The sequence below is a fragment of the Rhamphochromis sp. 'chilingali' genome, assembly GCF_963969265.1.
Source record: "Rhamphochromis sp. 'chilingali' genome assembly, chromosome: 3".
NCBI classification, from domain to species: Eukaryota; Metazoa; Chordata; class Actinopteri; order Cichliformes; family Cichlidae; genus Rhamphochromis; species Rhamphochromis sp. 'chilingali'.
The window spans coordinates 14480843-14503697 of NC_137931.1; the positions used below are offsets into that span (position 1 = coordinate 14480843).

At 41.5% G+C, this 22855-nt stretch overlaps 1 protein-coding gene across 2 annotated transcripts in view; it reads left to right on the forward strand.

Annotated features, from left to right (window-relative positions):
- Positions 1–3095: 3095 nt before the first annotated feature.
- Positions 3096–22855, forward strand: part of LOC308394209 (vang-like protein 1) — a 70861-nt gene continuing 51101 nt past the window's right edge. For both annotated transcript variants that reach the window (XM_080878433.1, XM_080878434.1), the window contains exon 1: positions 3096–3252. The gene's annotated coding sequence lies outside the window, so the exon portion shown is untranslated. The remainder of the gene's footprint in view (positions 3253–22855) is intronic.

The window sequence follows — 22855 nt, forward strand, 5'->3', positions numbered from 1 at the left end:
ATAAGCGATTCATTTGTAATATTGTTGCATATGAAGAAACAGAGATAAGAAGTTCAGCACTATGAAAAACTGCCAGGTCTCTTCCTGTTTAAAGTAAGTTCTTGCTCCCCACTGTCACTAAACACTTGCTCACAGGAAACTGTCACAGTGTAGAGGTTCTCTCTCTATTACTACCACTGTGGATGGATGGATGGACTAACTGTACAAATAGTTAAGTCATTTAAAATTATTTTCCTTACAAATGTTCTAAATTAGTTTCTCATGTTATTTGCACAGTATTTGTGTATTCAATAAGCAGCGCTATTATTTTTAAGATGTTTTGTTTTAAATGAGAGAAATCTCTGCATACAAAGACCAAGGCAAGGACTACTGAAGAGCTAAAATCCTACACTCACAGTTAAAGTACAACTTTTCAACTATTTTTAAAAGCCAAACAGCTAATCAACAAATCACATAGCAGCTCAATGCATTTAGGTGTGTAGACATGTCAAGACAGCCTGCTAAAGGTATAACCGAGCAATGGATTGGAGAAGAAAGGTGATTTAAGTCACTTTGAGTCTGCCATGTTTATAGGCTTCAGATAAGCTAATCTGAGTATTTCAGAATGTACTCTTCTCTTCTCTCTATCTCTTGGGATTTCCCACACAATCATCTCTAGGGTTTAAAGAGACTGGTCTGAAAAAAAGAAAGTCTCCCGTGAGTGGATGAGAATACCTTACTGATGCAGGAGATGCGACAATGGCCAGATTACTTCATGCTGATAAAGAAGACAAAAGTAGCTCAAATAAGCACTTCTTACAACCAAGCAAGAAAGTGAAAAAGAGCATCTATGAACACACAAGGTGTCAAACCAAAGCAGATGGGTTACAGCAGCAAAAGACCGTGCTGCTGCCCCTCCTGTCAGCTAATATTTGAAAAGTCTCTTCTAAATGGAACAGTAAACAATTTTTAGAAATGTTGCCTGGTCTGATGAATCTCGATTTTTACTGCAACATCTGGACGGTAGGGTCAAAATCTGAAAGCTGAACATGAAAGCATAGATGCAACCTGCCTAATATCAACGGTCCAGACTGAAGCTGGTGATGTAACAGTTTGGGGCATAGTTTTTTGGCACACTTTGGGCCCCTTATTACTGAGTGTTGTTTAAATGCCAGAGACTTCCTGGGTATTGTTGCTGATCGCTTTATGATCACACTGTACCTATCTTCTGATGGGTGCTACCAGCAGTAAAATGCTCCATGTGACAAAGCTCAGATCATCTTAGACTGCCTTACCAGGGTTTTGTTTATCTCACCAGGTTAAGGAGACGACGCATACGCCACAAGGTTCATGCAGCGACTGGTGACTGAATCTGCTCTGGACCGTTTGTTGCCTTCCACCTGCTCTCTTCTATTTTTCTCTCACATTATAACTGTTTCTATCATAAAAAAGGTGAAAAGATCTGAATACATTTTCTCAGTCTAAACTTTGTACAATTTTCAACTTGACATCCATTTTCTTCTTTTTATCCGATGCAGGATTCCAAGATAGCTGGAGACTCTCCCAGATGTCATAGCACAAGAGGTGGCTGGACAAGATTCCAGTCTGTCACATGTTTAACCCACTGAGATGGACAGCTATTCCCACCTTTGCATCTATGGCTAATATAGAATGAGCAGTTAACCTAACATGCATGTGTTTGCACTGTGGGGAGAAGCTGGAGTACCTGGAGAGAATCCATAGAGATCCCGCAGGGCTGGTGAATTTGAATATAGGACCCACATGCTGTGAGCTGACAGAGCTAACCACTGCACCATTGTGCCACTCAAATCACTTTTCAAAGTACTGCATTCTGTGTCCAACTGTTTGTGGAAAAGTATATGTTTTTTTGAAGAATGAGATATTCTTTAAGGGTCCATTTTGCTATAAGTCTCTCTTTTGTTTTTGTGTCTGGCAACAACCAGGACTGTAAGTCTCTGTGAGAAACGGTTTCTTTTTTAGAATTCATCAGCAGCTCTGGAAGGATGTATTTGAGTATTTCCTTAGATCTTTTATACCACTTTGGCTTACCTACAAGCTTAATCCTGTGATGGCTTAATCCTGTAGAAGTGGGCAGAACTATCTCCAATTATTAACGAACAGCTGAAAAGGTGTGTCTTGTTGTATTAGCTATTTATCATTAAGTATTTTTTAAAGTAAAAGTATCATTATTAGTATTGGCAATACTTGCTCTGTATTTACTTGGTACTGGATGGATATTGAAATTCACAGTATCACACAGCACTATAATCCTGACAAGGAGAAAAACCTCAGTGTTTAGCAACTCTGTGAAACAACTCCAGAGAAAGAGAAAAACAGCAAGAACCACTCATCAAGATCAGCCAGAAATCGGTTCCTTTCTACAGCAGTGGTTGACCAAAGCAAGAAATGGGAAAAGGCAACACAAAGTCTGCAACAAAGACTACGAGTAAATGATAATTTTTAAGTTTTTGGCATAATGTGTTCCCATTACATTTAGTCTTTTCTACACTTTATGCTCAATAAAGTGTTTTACACTTTGTTAAACAATGGTGATTTTAATCCATTGTGCTGTAAAATCCAATATGACTACACATTTTAAAAATGATTCATTATTCACTGTAAAGTGATGCTTAGTTTTTATACTTCCAATTAATCCCAAACAGAATAATAGAAAATGGAAACAAGAATTTCAGGAGGATGATCTGTCATCAGTTATGTAACTAACATGTGTGAAAGTTGTCATTTTCACATATATTCCAAGAACCTTCTGTTTTCATCAGCTTTACTGACCATTTCAACAGCTAACAACACTTTTTTTTTTCTACAAACATTAAGTCCCTCTGGACACCGCAGTTTTCAGTGGGTGAAACATTTCATTACTTATCCAGGAATTTACTAAGGCATTTTTTATTGCACAGTTCGTTATCGAATGCTTTATTTCGACTCTTCTGGTCCTTCATATCTTATATATTATTAAACGGCTTATGCAGCAGGTTCACTTTAATTCGGTGTTTCTGTGATCTTTGCAGTGGCAAACTGGGGGCAAAGACACCCCCCTAGCGCCATGTATCCGCACTGCACCCCCTCACGCCGAGAAGCACTGCCCCCTGTGAAATTCCTGACTGCCAGGGTGATTCCTACGGTTACCAAGGGCTGCTTCCTACTGTAGCTTACCGTGTGCTGTGTGGCAAACTATTTTATAACCTCTGGATAAATTATCAACCACGGGAATGATATCCCCAGCGATAAAGGGTGAGTTATGATTTAATTACACCTGAGATTGTGTCGGCCATGTGTGTTCTGCAGATGTTAGTGTGCGGGCTCAGCAGTGTGTGAAGCTCAGTCTTATAGCCTATAACGTCCTGTCTTGATTCCAGTCGCCTACAAAAATGTGTGTTAGCGTGCCTACCTGTTTTTCCATACAGACAACAAAGGCAGTTATCCGCTGAATGTGTGTTTTTAGAGAAAGACTTGGGAACACGCCCTTGCTTTTTTCCTACCTGTATGAAAGGAAATATTTTTAACTTAATTTCAATACCCTTAAACTGCGGTCAGACCCACGCACAAATCCACACTCGGAAAGTTACCCGTATTTGTTCATATTTGGCCGCAGTTTGGAGTTTCTAATCGTCTCGGATCGAGTAGATATACATATTTATTACTGTCGCTCTCTCAAACACAAACTCCCAGAGCTACTGAGAGAGAGAGAAAAGTGAACTATGTTTCATACGGATGGCTGGATCCGCATAACCCCGGCTGGTGCACCGCAGCTCAGCTGTTAACTGTAACCTGCGGCGGCAGAGTTGTCGCGGACGGATACATAATGACACCTCAAGCCTCGAAAAGCAACCAGTAAACCGAAAAACACCCAGTTCGCCCGCCTGTGACCACTGCAGCACGCTTTGGGTATTCAGCTCGTCGTAAATATGGGCTACAGAGGTTAGGGAGAGCAAGAGGGGGGCGTCCGAGGCCACGGTAAAACCGGGGAGTTTCCTGCCACTATAGGTCCGCCTGCGTGCCGGGTCACAGGTAGAGGTTGGGCGGGTAACCTTGCTCAGCAGCTCCACCAAACCGAAACATGACTTCTGTTTAGCTAAATGGTATCACTTTCCCTCGTGTAGGCTTAGGCTAGGTAGCTTTTGCTTTCGTGTGTGACTTGCTAAAATACTCCACGAGGGGAAAAAAGTCTAAATTAAGTTAAGCAGGTGCTTATGTGGCACGTGCAAGTTAGGTGACTTCTAATTAATAACCTGTAATGGTTTCTGTTGAGCTGCTTTCATCATCAGTGGTTGCCTGCTCTGTCTACAGGCCAGTGTGTGATTGACAGAAACTTTAATTTCCAGTGAAACACACCAGGCCATCCAGGGCTCTCAAAATTTCAAAATCCCTGGTAGCCCTTCGGGCAGGGACTCTTCAGTTTTTGGTAGCCCAAAATAAATGTAAGTAGCCCGAATAAAAAAAGAGAGCAATTTTTTGATTGATGTTTTGTTTCCTGTTTTGTTTCCTTTACAATATTACACATTAAAGTATAATATTGTAAAGGAAACAAAACATTAATCAAAAAAATGTTGAAAAACAAATTACAACATTGTATAAAAATTACAATCATCAACTCAAATACTTGGTTCTAATTGAACAGAAATTTCTATGAACTTGTAAGAACTGTAGGACATGAATCAGTCTGTGTCAGATCCTGACTTTGAAATTTCCGCTGAAGTCACGGGTAAGAGACAAGTGGAACCAAGATCGAGGCCATTTGCTTTTTGAAGTTTGCAAAGACTGCTAAATTTTGCCAGTGGTAGTTCACTCTTTGCAACATAGTACGCTGTTCTAAACAGATTTTTCAGGTTTATTTTTAGTATGTTATTTGCAATTGGTGTTTGTTCTGGGAAAGATATTGCAGACTGAGCAATAATGCATTTCTTGCATTTCTCATGGGTTCTAATGGGGGCCTTTCTTAAAATGACTGGTCCCAGTAACAAAGGCGCTTGTCGACTCAGAAATCGAGAGAAAACCAACAACACACCCGGCAGAACATTATGTTATTTACACGGGTGCACATAAGTGGTCCGCATGTGCGCATTCCCTGTCAAAATAAACGACGCGCACCAGATAAGAAGTTGCAACGCGCGTTTGCGTCCATATAAAAAGCACTGTTTTTGTCCGCTAGAGTGGGATTTTCACGGCACATTCCGCACCACATCTCTGTGCGTTCATCATTTGTTTGAAGCCAGCTCACCTCCTGCAACCACTTTTCTGAGAATACGCGCTTCTTTTGTGGTTCGGACTCCTGACATTTCTTTGGAGGTGGAGGAACACCAAAGTAATTGCTTAAAGGAGCTTCTTCGACATCTTTAAGAGTTCTAAACAAATGTCTGTCCTCCTCCAGAAAATCTTATGTATGCAAACACGCGTTGCAACTTCATATCTTGTGCGCGTTTTTTATTTTGACAGCGAATGCGCACCTGCGGACCACTTATGTGCAGCCCTGGTTATTTAGCTCGTCATATTGCAGCCACAGAAATTCTTTTGTCCATGAAACCATAAAGCTGCACTTTCTTTTTGCCTTATAGTCTGATTTGTCATAACTTTTCCGTTTTGTGGTAAGCTTTTCTTTGGCTGTCACTTCTTCACCCTGACCTGTCTTATTTGGCTCAGCAGAACTAAAATATATATCCTGCTGCTTTTACATACACACACATAACGGTCAGCGATTCTCTGCTCAATCAACCTCTCATATGTTTAAGCTTGCTGCGGGAGATTTCACTTGTCATGTTTGCATAGTAAGCTAACGATTGATAAGACGATGTCAGAGGAATTGGTGCGCAAATTATCATCACTCACCAATCAGTACTGTCGCTCTCTATACACAGTTCGCGCGATTGCAAAGTGAAAGCAAAAAACAAGCGCAAATTCAAACGCGATTTCAATATGTCACATATTGACAGTGGCTCACCGATGCCAATGACATAATTACCCAGCTACATTTCTGAAAGAATGCAAAAGCATTGGCATATATTTTTCCTTCCTACAATAGCCCGACGGGCAGGGCAGAGATAGATTTTGGTAGCCCGACTGGAAAAATCGCTAGCCCCGGGACGTCGGGCTAGCGATTTTGCGAGCCCTGCCATCCTTTGCCATGTTAGTTTAGACAGGGTAGCATCTAATTATCAGCTGCTGTAATAAAAAAAAAAAAAAAGAAAGCTCATTACTATGAGCCAAAGACTGCAAACTGTAATAAATGATACAAAACGGAGCAGAACAACAGATTTGTGGCACTTAGACTTGCTGAAGTACTTGTTAAACGACTAACCACTTGGTTAGCCTTAATAAAAAAGTTTTATATATAATTACAGTCAGTCATATAAAGGCTGATGTTTTCACACAGTTTCTGAAATCTGTCTAAATAAAAGCTGCATGAGTGATGCAGTGAGATCCCTGACCGACATTACATTGTGACAACAGCTTCCTCTCCATAAATTATGTAAGACCCTCATCATCATAAGGACTTTATATTCACAGTGCACATGGATTCTTTTTCATTTCCTGCTCTAGAACAGTGTCTCTGGTTTCCTCAAAGCTTATCAATGGTCTGTCTGTCATATGTAAAATGTGTGTTTGACAGTGCGTCTGTGTATACAGCATATTTGGACCTAATTCTTAAGCTTGACATCAGAATTACTTCTGTAAAATAACCATGAACTCTAGGCATTGCATTAGCTGGTTAGAAATCAGTGAGCTCTGCAGAATTCCTTACATTGCTGGGGTGGTTCTGATAAACAAGAGGCTCAGCCACTTTACATGCACTGCTGCAGTATAATGTGATGTGCTGAATAGCTTCTATTTAAATAGTTACACGAGCTGTTCAAGTAGAATCATAGAGGAAACAGGGCTTTCTCTAAGAAAAATAAGATTTGTGTAATCATGTTAATTTATGTCGTTCATGTGAAGGTGGAGTGATTTTTTTTTAATTCTTTTTACTTTTCTACTGCTTTTAGTACAACAATAATGATTGTGAAATGATTTTTTTTAAAGTATGCTGGCATTTTCACATGTCCAGTGGTTGAAATAATAAAATATTTAAAATGTAGTTAATAATTCATAGTGACATTTTGAGACTTATTGTCACTATTCTGCCTGGAAGAAAACAAACCAAAGAAAATACTGTAGTTATTTATGAGACCTCTAAACGACTCGGTGAGTTTTGGGGAAAGCTTATGGTTTGTGTCAAATTAGTCCCTTTCGCAATGATAACCATGTTTTGAAAAGCTTATCTTGCTTATCTTGCTGACTGAAAGCCCTGAAGGCAAACCTCTCATATGTGTGGTCTTTTTTCCCCCTTGTCTTACAAAGCCATGACATCACAAAGAGGTAACTGATCAGTTTAAACGATTGTCCTGGAGCAACGTCAGATACACAGGTAACCAGATGAAGTGTAAACAGAAACGCCTTTTGTAGTGACTGTTCTCGTTTACAACAGCTTCTTTAAAGTGTGAGACAAAATGGGGTTGAAGAGGATCCTAAATTGGATATATTTAAAGTCTCACATCAGTGAGGCTTGCGTTTCCGAAGATTAGCAGAACATCTGATTTTCATTCTGCATAATGGGAATTATTTTGCTTTGACAGGATAAAACGAAGAAGTTCACTACTCCTTCATAACCTATTGAAACTTTTTTTTTTTGACTGGCATATTAATGTAGGGAAGCACTTTGAAAACAGAATTTTTTTTAAAAGGGCTGCTTCCTGTTAAAAAGGAGGGAGCAGTTGCCAGTAGCTAATTTGTGTAATTCAAGATGTAAATAGTTTTTAAAAATTCTTTTAAAGTAGGATTGGGCACTTCATTCATTCCCACAGCATGTCTTTATCATGTCTTCCTTCTCTCACCCCAACTGGTCACGGCAGATGGCCCCGCCCCTCCCTGAGCCTGGTTCTGCTGGAGGTTTCTTCCTGTTGAAAGGAAGTTTTTTCTTCCCACTGTCGCCGAAGTGCTTGCTCATAGGGGGTCATATGATTGTTGGACCTTTCTCTGTATGTATGATTGTAGGGTCTACCTTACAATATAAAGCGCCTTGAGGCAACTGATGTTGTGATTTGGTGTTGTATAAATAAAATTGAATTGAATAGAGTCAAAAGTGAATCGAAAGCTAATACCACCAATCTGTAAAATGTTCCATTAATCACGATTTTGTTTGAGGGCATATTGCCCAGCCCTATTGTATAAACCAGGAGCTTCATATCAACTAGATAATCTGACTGTAGCTATTGCGTTCATCAGAAGTCAGTTTATTGACTGACCACCGAGGACCAGCTCATTGCGGTTGCCTAGTAACACCGGCACAAAACTGCAACAGGTAAAGGCCAGCTGTGAATCAAGCATAAGGTGTGGAGTCGGTGTCAGTGAGCCTGCCACTCTGCAGCAGCGTGAAATGTGCACGTTGAAAAAGTGTGAAGTCAGAAATCCTCAGATTCCAAATATGAAATGCTCGTGGAGTCTGTAAGTGTCTGCTGCTGGTTCTCTGGCTCTGTTTTCATCTCAGTGGTTTTCTCTGGGCTTCACTTTCATGACACTTGGGGATGTTGATTGAATTCCACAGAATTAATGGCCCTCATTTGCTCAGTCATAGATGACAACACAGCGAGCTTGTGACCGGGGCCAGACTTCCACTGCGACATGCTTCCCTCGTGTCCCGGCACGCCTCATGACTGCAGCCGTCATTGAGCTGCCTTCTCTCCAAGTGAAGTGAAGTCGGTACTTTGAACTGGGAGCTGCTTGGGTCTTATTACAGCGAAGGGAGATGTTTTATCATGGTGGTAATAGAGGCAGTGCTGCGAGGGCCTTGTGGCTATGGAGCAGGGCGGCGAGGGAGAAGGAATGAGCTGCGTGCTGATGTTGGGGAGCAACTGAGCATGCTAATTTGTATTGTAATGAATGACAAAAACATCTTTGTGTAGAGATTATGTCAAAAGTCAGGTTATCCAGTTATTTTATAACTAAGTGATAATCCCCAGTTTAGCACTAAGGCCATCACATGCTGAAGAACTGATTAAACACGGGGCTCATACATAATTAGCTCTTAATAACGTCTTATAGGGATGCACAAATTGTGACAGTCTGGGCTGATGGAGATGTTCATCCACCTGTTAGAAAGTCTGTCAGCGCGTCATCACATCATTTTTTTGACCTTTATCAAGCACAACATTGATGAGGAGCAACACATAAACCTCTGTTATCAGTAAATACCTCTCTACCCGCATCAAATACTGATACTTGGTCAATACTTCTGTGCATCCTGAGTATATTTCCTCAAACCTGCATCACTCAGAGATGAGATGTTCACTACAGATTTGGCCCTAATCATTTCATCCAATATGCCGGGAACATTCGACCTTTTAAACTTGTGGTTCAGTTGGGTTTTGTTGTTTTAAAGCAAAGTGAGTGTTACTGAGTATAAAATTAGGGTTGAAACAGTGCAGGAATCAAAGATTTGCCATAAAAGGCTGTGGGATTTCAGGATTAATCAGCGCTGGGTGTGAATGATCCACAGAGCTTTGCACTCCTGCTCTGTAAAGGGGAAGAACGGATAAGCAGGCTGCCTGAAAGGAGGTTTTGAATGAAAACACGATAGATAATCTTGGCTGCTTCATTAAATGCCTAATTTGCTGTTCAACACTGGAAAGTGCCATTTCTGCCTCTAACTTGGCTCCTACTCGTATAATGAGCATGCCTTCGTGGTTGAGGAGGAAATCAGCTTGCAGCAAATCACCTTGTTGGTTCAGTGACTTCGGCCCGCATGAAAACAACAGGTTCTGTACAGGCTGCATGTCTCTTCGTCTGTTGCTGTAAAAGTTCATTGTGTGCTATGGGACCAGTAATTTGGTAGGTTGTGAGTGAGCTGTGTGCTTCCTGGAGTTTCCGTAAACAGCTTCACAAATGTCAGTCTCACAAATAATTGTTAATCCCCTCAAGATGCAGCTGTAACTACTAAGTGCTTCCAATTTGATGTATTAAAACATCACATATTTTTCTTTCAGGCTGGTTGCTGTGAAGCTGTCAGTCAGGTCTGCTCAGGACTAGACACCCAGACTGAAAATGACCTTTTCGGGGACCCTTAGTTCTATTCTAAGTGAACTCTAGTTTGTGAAAAGGCACAGGATATGTGATGGCATTTGTATGAGAATTAACACGTAACATGTTTGTATAGTTTACTTACTTCATTGCTATAATCAGTCTACTCCTCTTTTCTTATGATCCTACCAGTTTATGACATATTAAAGCTAAGAGAGTTCCATTTATTTCACCTTATTTCAGATCACTATGAAATTATTAGTACAGCTGATGATCTTCATCTGGAAGATCATCAGTCTTTTTACCACTGATAATTTTATCATATACAAAAAATAAATTACATCTTTAAATATTACATCTTTCAGCAGACTAGCATAATTTAACCGGACATTAACGATGGCATGCCTGCTACAGAGCAAGATGCAGACAGTATTCCAGATGTTTTGAGTCACAGTTTGCATTCTGGATTTTAGATTTGTTGCACCACGAACAAACGTCCATCAGTCCATAAGCATCGTCTTACAATGGCTGGAAGATATTCACTGTGGCTCGTGTTGCACGTCTGCTATTATAACTATTACATATTCATTGTAGTACTTTCCCTGGAAGTTATCTTAGCCTTCCAAACCACAACATTCTCATTAAAATACATAATATGCATTTTTTTTAAAGTGAATCTATTATGCTTCCCCTTATTAGTCAGCATACCTTTACCATGTTATGTTCATAAAACGTGAATCCTAATGCAACAAAAGCTCAGGCTTCAGACTGTTTTGTACATTTTTTGTCTTCTCTTGGATCTGTACAATGTCGGTTAGAGCAGCTATCCCTGATATGATCGCCTCTGGCACGCAGCTCTGGTTGTGAATCAACAGCTTCACCCATGTGCTGTTGAAATCACAGTTTTCAAACCATAGCCAGTCAGAAGAACCCTCGCTTAAAAACTGGGTGGTCTCACTTGTCCTCTTCTTGATTTCTCTTATTCTTTTTTTTCATGTATGTTTCACGTAATCAAACTAATTTTAATATTTGATAAATATAACCAGAGTGAATAAATGATGATTTCATTTATTAAAGGAAAAAAAGCTATCCAAGCCTAGCTGGTCCTGTGTAATTGCTTTGCTTATTAATATTAACCACAGTTTTTGGGAAGCTGAGTTCAATTTCACAAGCCACACCCAGGCCTGTTTACTGCCAGACCTGTTGAATCAAGAAATCACTTAATTAGAACCTGTCTGACAAAGTGAAGTAGACTAAAAGCTCCCAGAAAGCACAATATAAAGAAATGGATGAGAAATTTGGAAAGGGTTATTTGATTGATTTGAAAAAAAAGCTGAACTTTTTGTAATGTTATAAATTTTTCATTATATCTGGTAGGGCTGGGCCATATTATACCGTTCACGGTAATACCGGTATAATGTTAGGCAACGATAGGAAAATGAAATATAGCGATAGAATGGGAGTAAAACGCGCATGCGCAGTGCCTTTGTTTTCATACGCACATGGCCGATTGTTGAGTGAAACAGATGAACCAGAATTGGTTTGTAAAAATGGTGCAACTTCCGTGATGTGGAACTGGTTTGGTGTTTGTCCGTCAGATACACAACAAAGCACATTTTTTTGCAGAACATGCAAGCGGGCCGTCGTTATTGTCGTATTTGTCGGACTAAGATGCTCTTAAATCTGGGAGTAATCTGGGTCCTAAACTCCATATGCTTCAGGTCAAACAACACTGCAGCATCACTTAGAGTTAAAAACTGTCTAAATTCTTTCATCTTTAATAAAACGATCAGCATTGCTGCTTTACCAGGTGTAACTATAAAGTTTAACTTCCAGGCATCCATGAAAACAAAAGTTATTACATTTAACGGAGTTAGAAGTTAGCAGGAAGCTAGCGGAAGTTAGCTCGCTAGTTTCGCTAGTTACCTAAGCATGATATTGCATGTTCTGACTGAGAGATTTCTGAAAAAAATCAAACGTACAGCTCTGCTATCACTTCCAACATAAATGAAGACAGGAAACTAAACAGCAGTGACGTTTGTAGGGTTACTGAAGTTGGGCTAGCTGGTATATAATGATGTGCTACGTGATCGCTAGCGACACAGCTATGTTAGCATAACATAAACAGTGAAGCTGGAGGACGAACACTAACACTTTTCCACTTATAAAAGTTAACGTGAAGGTTCTTCATGGTTAGAGACAAATGCAATCGCATGGCAGGATGCTGTAAACGGACCAAACTTCAGTCAGGAGAACAACTGAGATAATCCATCCACAATACGAGGTTAGTCATTAATATACTGCAACAACATGGGAATAGAGCAGCTGCCAGAGAATTCAACATTAATGAATCAATGGTACAGAAGTGGAGGAAGCAAGAAGAATGAGTTTAATAAAGTTTGATTTATCTGACTGCTTTGTTTCGCTTAATGTGCCTTATAATCCTGTGCACCTTATGGTCCGAAAAATACGTACTGCACACTGCAGTTTAATGTTGCAAAGCACCTCTTTTTAACTTCAGTGGATATTATACATGGTTATGCTCAGGATGTGTCAGCCCATTTCTACTGGAAATGCCTTTTGGTTAAACTTTCAGCAAGGAATTTGCATTTGCACTGTTACATTTTTATAAAGCTTTAATGTACATAAAAACCAGCTTCTTGTTTAAGTGAAAATAAATGGAAGGTTGTCTTTTTGCGCTAGTAATGTTGTGGAGTTGTATTTTGTCTCGCATCAATTATATCGTCGGTTATATCGTTATCGCAAATTTTCAAATATATATCGTGATAAATATTTTTGGCCATATCGCCCTGCTCTAATAGCTTATATTAACTCTTGGCTGATATTAATGTGACACCAGCCTCAAATAACATAACAAGTGATGTGGTGCTTTGGTTATGGTGAACCATGAGAAATATTTTTGATTCTGAATAATTGCATCCATCCAGGCTTCCATACCATATCCTAGCTGTGTCCTGGAATGGTTTTATTAAACAATAAAGACACTAACTTCAAAATTACTTCCCCTCAATTGAAGTATGAGACATGGTCAATATAAAGTCAGTAGAACTCAATCCATCCATATTTTGACAGACACCAAACCAATTAGGTGGTTGGAATAAAACAGAAGCCACATCACGTTAGGTTGATGCACGGAGCGTAGGAGGAGTTGCTGGCAGCAGCACATGCACTAACGTTTGAGGTACTGCAGTCACACACACATGTTAGGAGTGCGAGAGGGTTCAAAGAAAAACTGACAACAGAAAATGTTAATGAACTCGAGCAACAGTGTTACCGAACTTGGTGGGGGACAAACTGTAACACCAAGCATCATCTAAGACAATGCCATAAACAAACACCCAGCACGCCCCTGCGGGCGGTTTTATCCTTCAAGCTCGGGTCCTCTACCAGAGGCCTGGGAGCTTGAGGGTCCTGCGCAGTATCTTAGCTGTTCCCAGGACTGCGCTCTTCTGGACAGAGATCTCCGATGTTGTTCCCGGGATCTGCTGGAGCCACTCGCCTAGCTTGGGAGTCACCGCACCTAGTGCTCAGATTACCACGGGGACCACCGTTACCTTCACCCTCCACATCCTCTCGAGCTCTTCTCTGAGCCCTTGGTATTTCTCCAGCTTCTCGTGTTCCTTCTTCCTGATATTGCTGTCATTCGGAACCGCTACATCGATCACTACGGCCGTCTTCTTCTGTTTGTCTACCACCACTATGTCCGGTTGGTTAGCCACCACCATTTTGTCCGTCTGTATCTGGAAGTCCCACAGGATCTTAGCTCGGTCATTCTCCACCACCCTTGGGGGCATCTCCCATTTTGACCTCGGGACTTCCAGGTTATACTCGGCACAGATGTTCCTGTACACTATGCCGGCCACTTGGTTATGGCGTTCCATGTATGCCTTGCCTGCTAGCATCTTGCACCCTGCTGTTATGTGCTGGATTGTCTCTGGGGCATCTTTACACAGCCTGCACCTGGGGTCTTGCCTGGTGTGATAGACCCCAGCCTCTATGGATCTTGTGCTCAGAGCTTGTTCTTGTGCTGCCATGATTAGTGCCTCTGTGCTGTCTTTCAGTCCAGCTTTGTCCAGCCACTGGTAGGATTTCTGGATATCAGCCACCTCCTCTATCTGCCGGTGGTACATACCGTGCAGGGGCCTGTCCTTCCATGATGGTTCCTCGTCTCCCTCCTCTTTCTTGGGTTTCTGCTGCCTGAGGTATTCACTGAGCACTCGGTCAGTTGGGGCCATCTTCCCAATGTATTCTTGGATGTTCGTTGTCTCATCCTGGACTGTGGTGCTGACACTCACCAGTCCCCGGCCCCCTTCCTTCCGCTTAGCGTACAGCCTCAGGGTGCTGGACTTGGGGTGAAACCCTCCATGCATGGTAAGGAGCTTTCTTGTCTTTATGTCAGTGGCTTCTATCTCCTCCTTTGGCCAGCCTATTACCCCAGCAGGGTACCTGATCACGGGCAGGGCGTACGTGTTGATGGCCCGGATCTTGTTCTTACCATTCAGCTGACTCCTCAGGACTTGCCTGACCCTCTGCAGGTACTTGGTGGTTGCAGCTTTTCTAGTGGCCTCTTCATGGTTCCCATTCGCCTGCGGGATCCCCAAGTACTTGTAACTGTCCTCTATGTCTGCAATGTTGCCTTCTGGTAGTTCAATCCCCTCAGTTCTGACTACCTTCCCTCTCTTTGTTACCATCCGACTACACTTCTCCAGTCCGAACGACATTCCAATGTCATTGCTGTATAGCCTGGTAGTGTGGATCAGTGAATCGATGTCTCGTTCACTCTTGGCATACAGCTTGATGTCATCCATGTACAGGAGGTGGCTGACAACTGCTCCGTTCCGTAGTCGGTATCCGTAGCCAGTCTTGTTAATGATCTCACTGAGGGGGTTCAGGCCTATGCAGAACAGCAGTGGGGACAGAGCATCTCCTTGGTAGATCCCGCACTTGATGGTGACTTGTGCTATGGGCTTGGAGTTGGCCTCTAGTGTTGTACGCCACATCCCCATTGAGTTCCTGATGAAGGCTCTTAGGGTCCCATTGATCTTGTACAATTCTAGGCATTCCAGTATCCAGCTGTGGGGCATTGAGTCATAGGCCTTCTTGTAATCAATCCAGGCAGTGCACAGGTTGGTCAGTAGCGTAGTGGTTAGACTACACGCCTTTGGAACAGAGGATTGCAAGTTCGATTCCTGCCTGGGGCGTCTGTATCCAGTAAGGGTCCTAAGGCTAGACCCCCTATGCTAAGCAAGCCTACCGCAGACATGAGCGAGACAGATAAATATGAAGGCATGCCGGCTCGGACGTCGCCCGGATCAACAAGGTTATAAATATATATTTTAACTCAAAAGTACAGTTTTTAAATTTAACCCTAACCCTTGTGCGTGTTTTTTATTTTGACAGCGAATGCGCACCTGCGGACCACTTATGTGCAGCCCTGGTTATTTAGCTCGTCATATCGCAGCCACAGAAATTATTTTGTCCATGAAGCCATAAAGCTGCACTTTCTTTTTGCCTTATAGTCTCATTTGTCATAACTTCTCCGTTTTGTGGTAAGCTTTTCTTTGGCTGTCACTTCTTCACCCTGACCTGTCTTATTTGGCTCAGCAGAACTAAAATATATATCCTGCTGCTTTTACACACGGACTCACATAAGCTCAGCGATTCTCTGCGCGATCAACCTCTCACATGTTTAAGCTTGCTGCGGGAGATTTCACTTGTCATGTTTGCATAGTAAGCTAACGATTAATAAGACGATGTCAGAGGAATTGGTGCACAAATTATCATCACTCACAGATCAGTGCTGTCGCTCTCTATACACAGTTCGCACGATTGCAAAGTGAAAGCAAAAAAACAAGCGCAAATTCAAACGCGATTTCAATATGTCACATATTGACAGTGGCTCACCGATGCCAATGACATAATTACCCAGCTACATTTCTGAAAGAATGCAAAAGCATTGACATATATTTTTCCTTCCTACAATAGCCCGACGGGCAGGGTAGCCCGTCTGAAAAAAATCGCTAGGCCCAGGACGTCGGGCTAGCGATTTTGCGAGCGCTGTATCTGATTGAGGAATCACTCATCTTTGGAAAAGAGAGTTTATTACAGAGAAATGTCTCTTTCCAAAATAAAAGCTATACTATCCGCTTCTTCTGGGCTATATTCTCAGCAGCATAAGGAGAATCATGTGCTAACAGCTGTCTAAATGACTCGGCTAAAGTTAGTAGCATGCTTGTTGTTTTTGTCTTTGCACTAGGATGATGTCGGCGTAAATGTGCAGTCATATTCGTTGTGTTCCCACTAGTGCTTTCAGGTTAATCTCGTTGAAATGACCTTAACGCCACAACACGGCAAATCTCCGTTAACGAGCTACCGCCGATCGCCCCGTGCATGGGGCTAGACGGCCAACACGTTAACGAGCTAACTGCGCTAACACACTAGTTCCCACCCATGTAATTGAGCATTGCATGGCACATCCAACATACTGTTTTACTTTAGTCCATGACTCGCTTACCTTCAGGGTCATACGTCACATGAAAACCAAAATAATTCCAAACGCCAGATCTGAATGAGAGTGGGGGAGGTCCATGTTGCAAGGAGAGCTTAACTTCTGTCTCGCTAGCTTGCCCTGTGCTCTTCCTTCTGACTATGCTGTCTGTGTTGAGCGCTCAGTGGATCTGCGCTCGACAGTGCAGCCTCAGCGGAGTAGTCAAACGCAGATTCACTGAGCGCTCCACACAGACAGCATCGTCAGAAGGAAAGTTGATAAAATAAATTACAAATGTTGTATTGTTCGATACATATGCGTACCGAACCGAAAGCACTGTATCGAACGGTTCAATATCGATACGAATATCGTTACACCCCTAATATATCTATATATATATATATATATATAGTATGCATATGTATCGAACAATACTAAATTTTTCATTTATTTTATCAACTTTCCTTCTGACGATGCTGTCTGTGTTGAGCGCTCAGTGGATCTGCGCTCGACAGTGCAGCCTTGGAACTATTTTGGTTTTCATGTTACGTATGACCCTGAAGGTAAGCGCATCATGGACTAAAGTAAAACAGTATGTTGGATGTGTCACGCAATACTCAGTTACATTGGTGGGAACTAGGTGTTAGCGCAGTTAGCTCGTTAACGTGTTGGTCGTCCAGCCCCAGGCACAGGGCGATCTGCGGTAGCTCGTGAACAAAGAATTGCCGTGTTGCGGCGTTAACGTCATTTCAATGAGATTAACGCTGACAGCACTAGTGGGAACACAATGAATATGACTGCACATTTACTCCGACAGCATCCTACTGGAAGCAGACAAAAACAACAAGCACGCATGCTACAAACTTTACCCGAGTCATTTAGACAGCCGTTAGCACATGATTCTCCTTATGGGGACCTGATATGTTTAATATGCTGCTGAGAATATAGCCCAGAAGAAGCGTATAGTATAGCTTTTATTTTGGAAAGAGATATTTCTCTGTAATAAACTCTCTTTTCCAAAGATGAGTGATTTCTCGATCAGATAGATTTATTATTTTATCCCTTTGTTGTTTCAGCAACATTAAATTTAAAAACTGTACTTTTGAGTTAAAATATATATTTATAATTTTAATAAATGACAAATTAAAAAGGCATGAACAATTTTTTTTGTATCGAAAAAATACCGCACCGTGAAACCAAAGTATCCGTGAAACCGAACCGTGAATTTTGTGTATCGTTGCACCCCTAATATATATATATATATATATATATATATATATATATATATATAGGGGAATTATGCAAACCATAGCATATATTGATGGATCGATTATCAACTGATATGAGAATTTTTGTGATAAGACTGTTTCCACGTTGACAAGCCCTAGTCTGAAGCTGCAAAAGTTTCTAGATCGAAACCTGCACTGAAACTCTGAGCAGTGGCTTGGAGCGCAAACACAAAGATTTATGGCTGATTTATGGCTCCAGTCGGCTTGAAGGTGATGAGAAACTGAACAAACTGTCTCCCTGTTATTCCACATTCAAAATTCCAGGCAGAGGAGTCACTTAGCCAGGTTTAGTGCACAAACTACACTCCCTATCTAACACTTAATGGGGACCACACACACACACACACACACACACACACACACACACACACACACACACACACACACACACACACATTTCTGGTTCCAAAAATACACTCTAAACATCTAGTGTGACCCATTTCGAAGGAGAATGGTGTCGGCACATCTGTGACTGTGTGAATGCATCCTTGTCTGACTGTCATTGATCCCTAAAAATACTTTGAGGACTGCAAAACTGCATATCTGGATATGCTAATCCTGTAAATCATTTTTAAATGTCTGAATCATCCTCACATGATGACAAATCCTCCCTCAACTGGCTCTCTGCAGTCTTGCCAGCCTGCTGCATTACCCATGCATGCAGTATTCTGTCATGGACTCACATAGAAGAAGTAGGGTTTCCATAAGCCCCAATTTTTGATGTAATTTCTGCCTCCAACAGATCAATACCAGTTCTTTCCAGTATATTTACTGGCCAGACTTAACAGGTAAAAAGAAAAATCCCAGAGCTCTTCTCAACAAGCAGGGATTTGAGTAACAAGTAGTACATCAAAGTATCGATCTTGGGTAAAGTTTTAAAATGACAAGTCAACACAACTTTTGAAAGGAGCAGTTTAACATTTTAAATAAACCCACCCTCTTTCTTGCTGAGTCTAAGACGAGATACTCGTCATGCCTATAGAAGCTAATGCTGGAGTCACCAGCTGAGTAGCTTACTATAAAGACAGTATCAGGTGGAAACAGCTAGCTTGGTGTAGCCCAAACTCAATACAGTTTGACTAAAAGCACTTTTAAAGCTCAAAATGTTACATCCCATTTGCCTAATCTGTACAAAAAACCCAAAGCGATTCAGGACTTGTGTTAGGAAAAACAGCAAAATGCAGTTTCCACATTATGGCTACTATAGAGACCCAAAAACCAAACTAAATAGCCAAAACATGTTTTATTACGTGTAGTTGTCAAAATCTATGTTAAATCTATACAACAGTCACCTCAGAGGGCCTGTATATTATAAGATCAACCTTATAAGAGCGAGAACTCCAATGAGCCAAAAATCCCCTATTTGCAAACACTTGGCAACAGTGTAGTAAAAGAACTCCCTTCTAACAGGAAAAGATCTGCAACAGTGCCTTGAAGGAATGTAGAAATGTAACTACACGTTGGGTTGACGTAGTCTGCAACTATTACAATACAGGAATAAAAATCATAGCATCAATGTAAGGACTCAATAATGTCTGCAGGTTCCTGGAGGGAGATTGCTGAAACTATCGGAATGGATATAACTGAATATACAAAGATGTGGAAAAACTTGAGGGATAAATATGTTTGCCCCTGAGGAAAACTTACCACAACAAGGAGTGGGAACCCAGAAAGAAAATTAGTCCCAGCATTATATTGGTCTTTATCATGGCTAGCACCGCATATAAAACACCAGGACACAACCTCATGGTAATTAACACAATGCACCAGCACATGCATAAATGCCTGCAATGACATCAGCCACTTGCTGGTTACATCATAGGCTCAACAAAGATTCCTCAGAGAAGTCTAAATCAGGCCATATGGTCAACCTCTGGCTTTAACCAGCATGGCAGCAACCAAAATGTTAATGTTGAGACTTCAGAAAGCAATGGATGAAGTCACAGTGGCTATATTTGTCTTTTATATACAGTTTATGATCACAGGAACATTTTCTGTAGGAAAACAGGCATTACCCGAGGCTACTAGTGGCTAACACTCAGAGGTGTAAATACTAGGAATTTTTTTCAAAATTACTCTAACTACTCTTAATTTCTACCTAAAAGTATTAAAAAAAGGTTTTCTCCAAATCAAAAGCAACTATAAAACCAAAAAAACTTTATTCTGGTGGCTCAGCCAACAGCTTGCCAACCTTGGTTAAGTGGTCCAACCTAGTGCTCTCCTGCAGACTACATCTACTGAATGATGTGCGCTAAGTGAGCTGGACATGTCGCAGGTGCATTTCCAATACCTGGTTTAATCCTCTTAACAGTGAGGGCACGCAGCTTCAAGAGGGATTAATTGGGTTAAATGAGAGCGTGGTCCAGGTTCAGTCTGAGTGCAGGCACGGGAAGGATCAGCCGGGTTAAAAGCTGATCGATTATTTCCTGCTTCAGTGCATGCAAAAAAAGCTGAATCCCTTCTCTTAAAGAGGGAGGCAACCCGACAGATTCTTCACAGTAATCCAAGACCCCTGCTGAGCTGCCGGCTTGTCTGTTTGCCCTCGAAAACACCCGCAGCAAGCAGTGGGAAAAGAGTAGGGGCTATATTATATCACTGCAATCAAGCATGAAGGGTATAGACTCTCACAAGGCCCTTTTGTGCGCTTTGTGAAAACATATCGTTCAATTAAGTGACTCAAACCCATCAACTAAACTCTGAAAAATAAATGGTAGAAAGATTATATACACTCCAGTCTAATATAACCTAACAGGTACAACAACCTGAGCACATACATAGAATATAAACACCCAGCAGACATTAGTGGGAATGGAAACAAACAACCTTGCGTAAACAGCCCAAGAACATACTTTCATCTGAGAGCAGAGTTCCTCTGTGGCCACGAGACATCTGCTGTCAGCCACCAGCTACACAGTGCTGCGTAGCTGCCCCTTTCCCATCACATCCAATAAAAGCTGGCAGCATGGCAAGATCTGATTATTACCGGCTTCAGTGAACACATGTATGTAATTTAACTAAAAGGACTTTGGCATTGTAACATAGCTCAAAGATCATTTTCTTTGTTTATCCTTTAGACAGCAGACAAAGAGTGCTCTTTGTAAACTGAAATTTAGATGAAAATCTAGCTATTGTGTTTATTTTCAGCGTCACGTTGTTATTCTTGGACTGAACCTAGGATAGAGTGGTGGAAAACGGTATTTACCCCCATCTTCATTTCTTAGTTTTTAGCATATTTGTCACCTAATTTTAATATGAGACAACAAAAGTTGTCCAAACGTGCAGAGTAACTGAATACGTCGTTCAGGTGCTAAAGCAGCAAAGGAGCCCCAGACCATCACACTTCCACCACCATGTTTGAATGTTGGTCTGATGTTGTTTTTATGAAATGCTGTGTTAGCTTTATGCCAGATATTAGAGCTGGGGCCTGTTCTTCGTACCGCGCTAAGTGAGTTAGCTGGATTAGATTGTTGACGATTTTGCGTGATCCTGGATCGTTCGGTTCCCCGAAGCCCATCCGGGACTTGCTGTCATAGCAACAGAGTCGTAAGCGTAAACCTGCTGGGGAGCAGGTTTACTTTATGTAAACAGGATTAGATCGCGGCCACGCAGGTATGTCCGCTTCATTTATACGAAAGCAACAGCGATATTCCACCACTGTTTCACCATAAATAAATAACATCAATGTAACTAAAGATAATGCAGCACTTGATCCTTTTATTGATGTCACACAGATACATACAGGTCATTCCCTAAAAAAGGGAAATGTACTATTAACATTCTATTACATGTATGTGATTATTACAGATGTAATTCATATTTCAGAGTAGTAATTGTAAATTACTTCGTGTAATCAAGATGAGAGACCACGGCTATAAAAGCGAAGGTGGATTTGGGAAGTCTGTCGCAGTCATATCCTGTCCGTTTACGCGAGCAACCCATTGCGGAAGGTGCAAGATTGATAAGGAGAGTCCTCAGAATTCAGCGTATATTGCGGGACAGACAGGATCCTTTAGCTCAGCGCGACAGTGTGCTCATAGAGAGATATCGATTTTCCCGTGAGGGTATTATTCACTTAACCAACTTGTTGACGAGGGGGTGCAGGACCACCACCTGTCTTTTTTTGCTCTGCCCTTTTCTTGGTTGCTGTTATAAACAAACAAACAGATTATTTCAGGGTCTCTTTCCAAGAGACGAAAAGCAGTATAAGTGATAAATATTACCATTCTGTAGAATATTCTTATATTTCACTTTTACTTGTTCCCATGTTCTAGTGGGTCCTGTTGTGGCTCTAATGTGAAAGGGGATATAATATAACATATTATAATATAATATAATGTAATATAATATTGGATAATATGGTGTGATATGATAAATAATAATAATAATAATAATAATGGATACTTTATTGATCCCCATGGGGAAATTACTTGTTTTTCTCTGTATTTGACCCATTCACTCAGTGAAGCAGTGGGCAGCCCACTAAGCAGGCGCCCGGGGAGCAGTGTGTAGGGACGGTACCTTGCTCAGGGGTACCTCAGTGTAGCCGTTAAGTGGATTCGAACCGCCGACCTTCCGATCATGGGGCGACCACTTTACCTACTGAGCTATCCCTGCCCCCGTATAAATCTACCCTACCGCCTACTGGTGTTGGCCAGAGGGGCCGATGGCGCAATATGGCAGCCTGGCTTCTGTCAGTCTGCCCCAGGGCAGCTGTGGCTACAACCGTAGCTGCCTCCACCAGTGTGTGAATGTGAGAGTGAATGAATAGTGGCATTGTAAAGCGCTTTGGGTGCCTTGAAAAGCGCTATATAAATCCACTCCATTATTATTGTTATTATTGAATTACTTACGAGTTTGATTTGTCAGCAACTTTCTGCCAGCCCTCTCTCCTTGCTTTTGCAGCCTTTGCAGTGTTCCCTTGCGTTTTAATTAAACTCTGAAACTCCTGAAATCCCTCACTCAAGAGTTCTTGCTCTGCTGCCGAAAAATA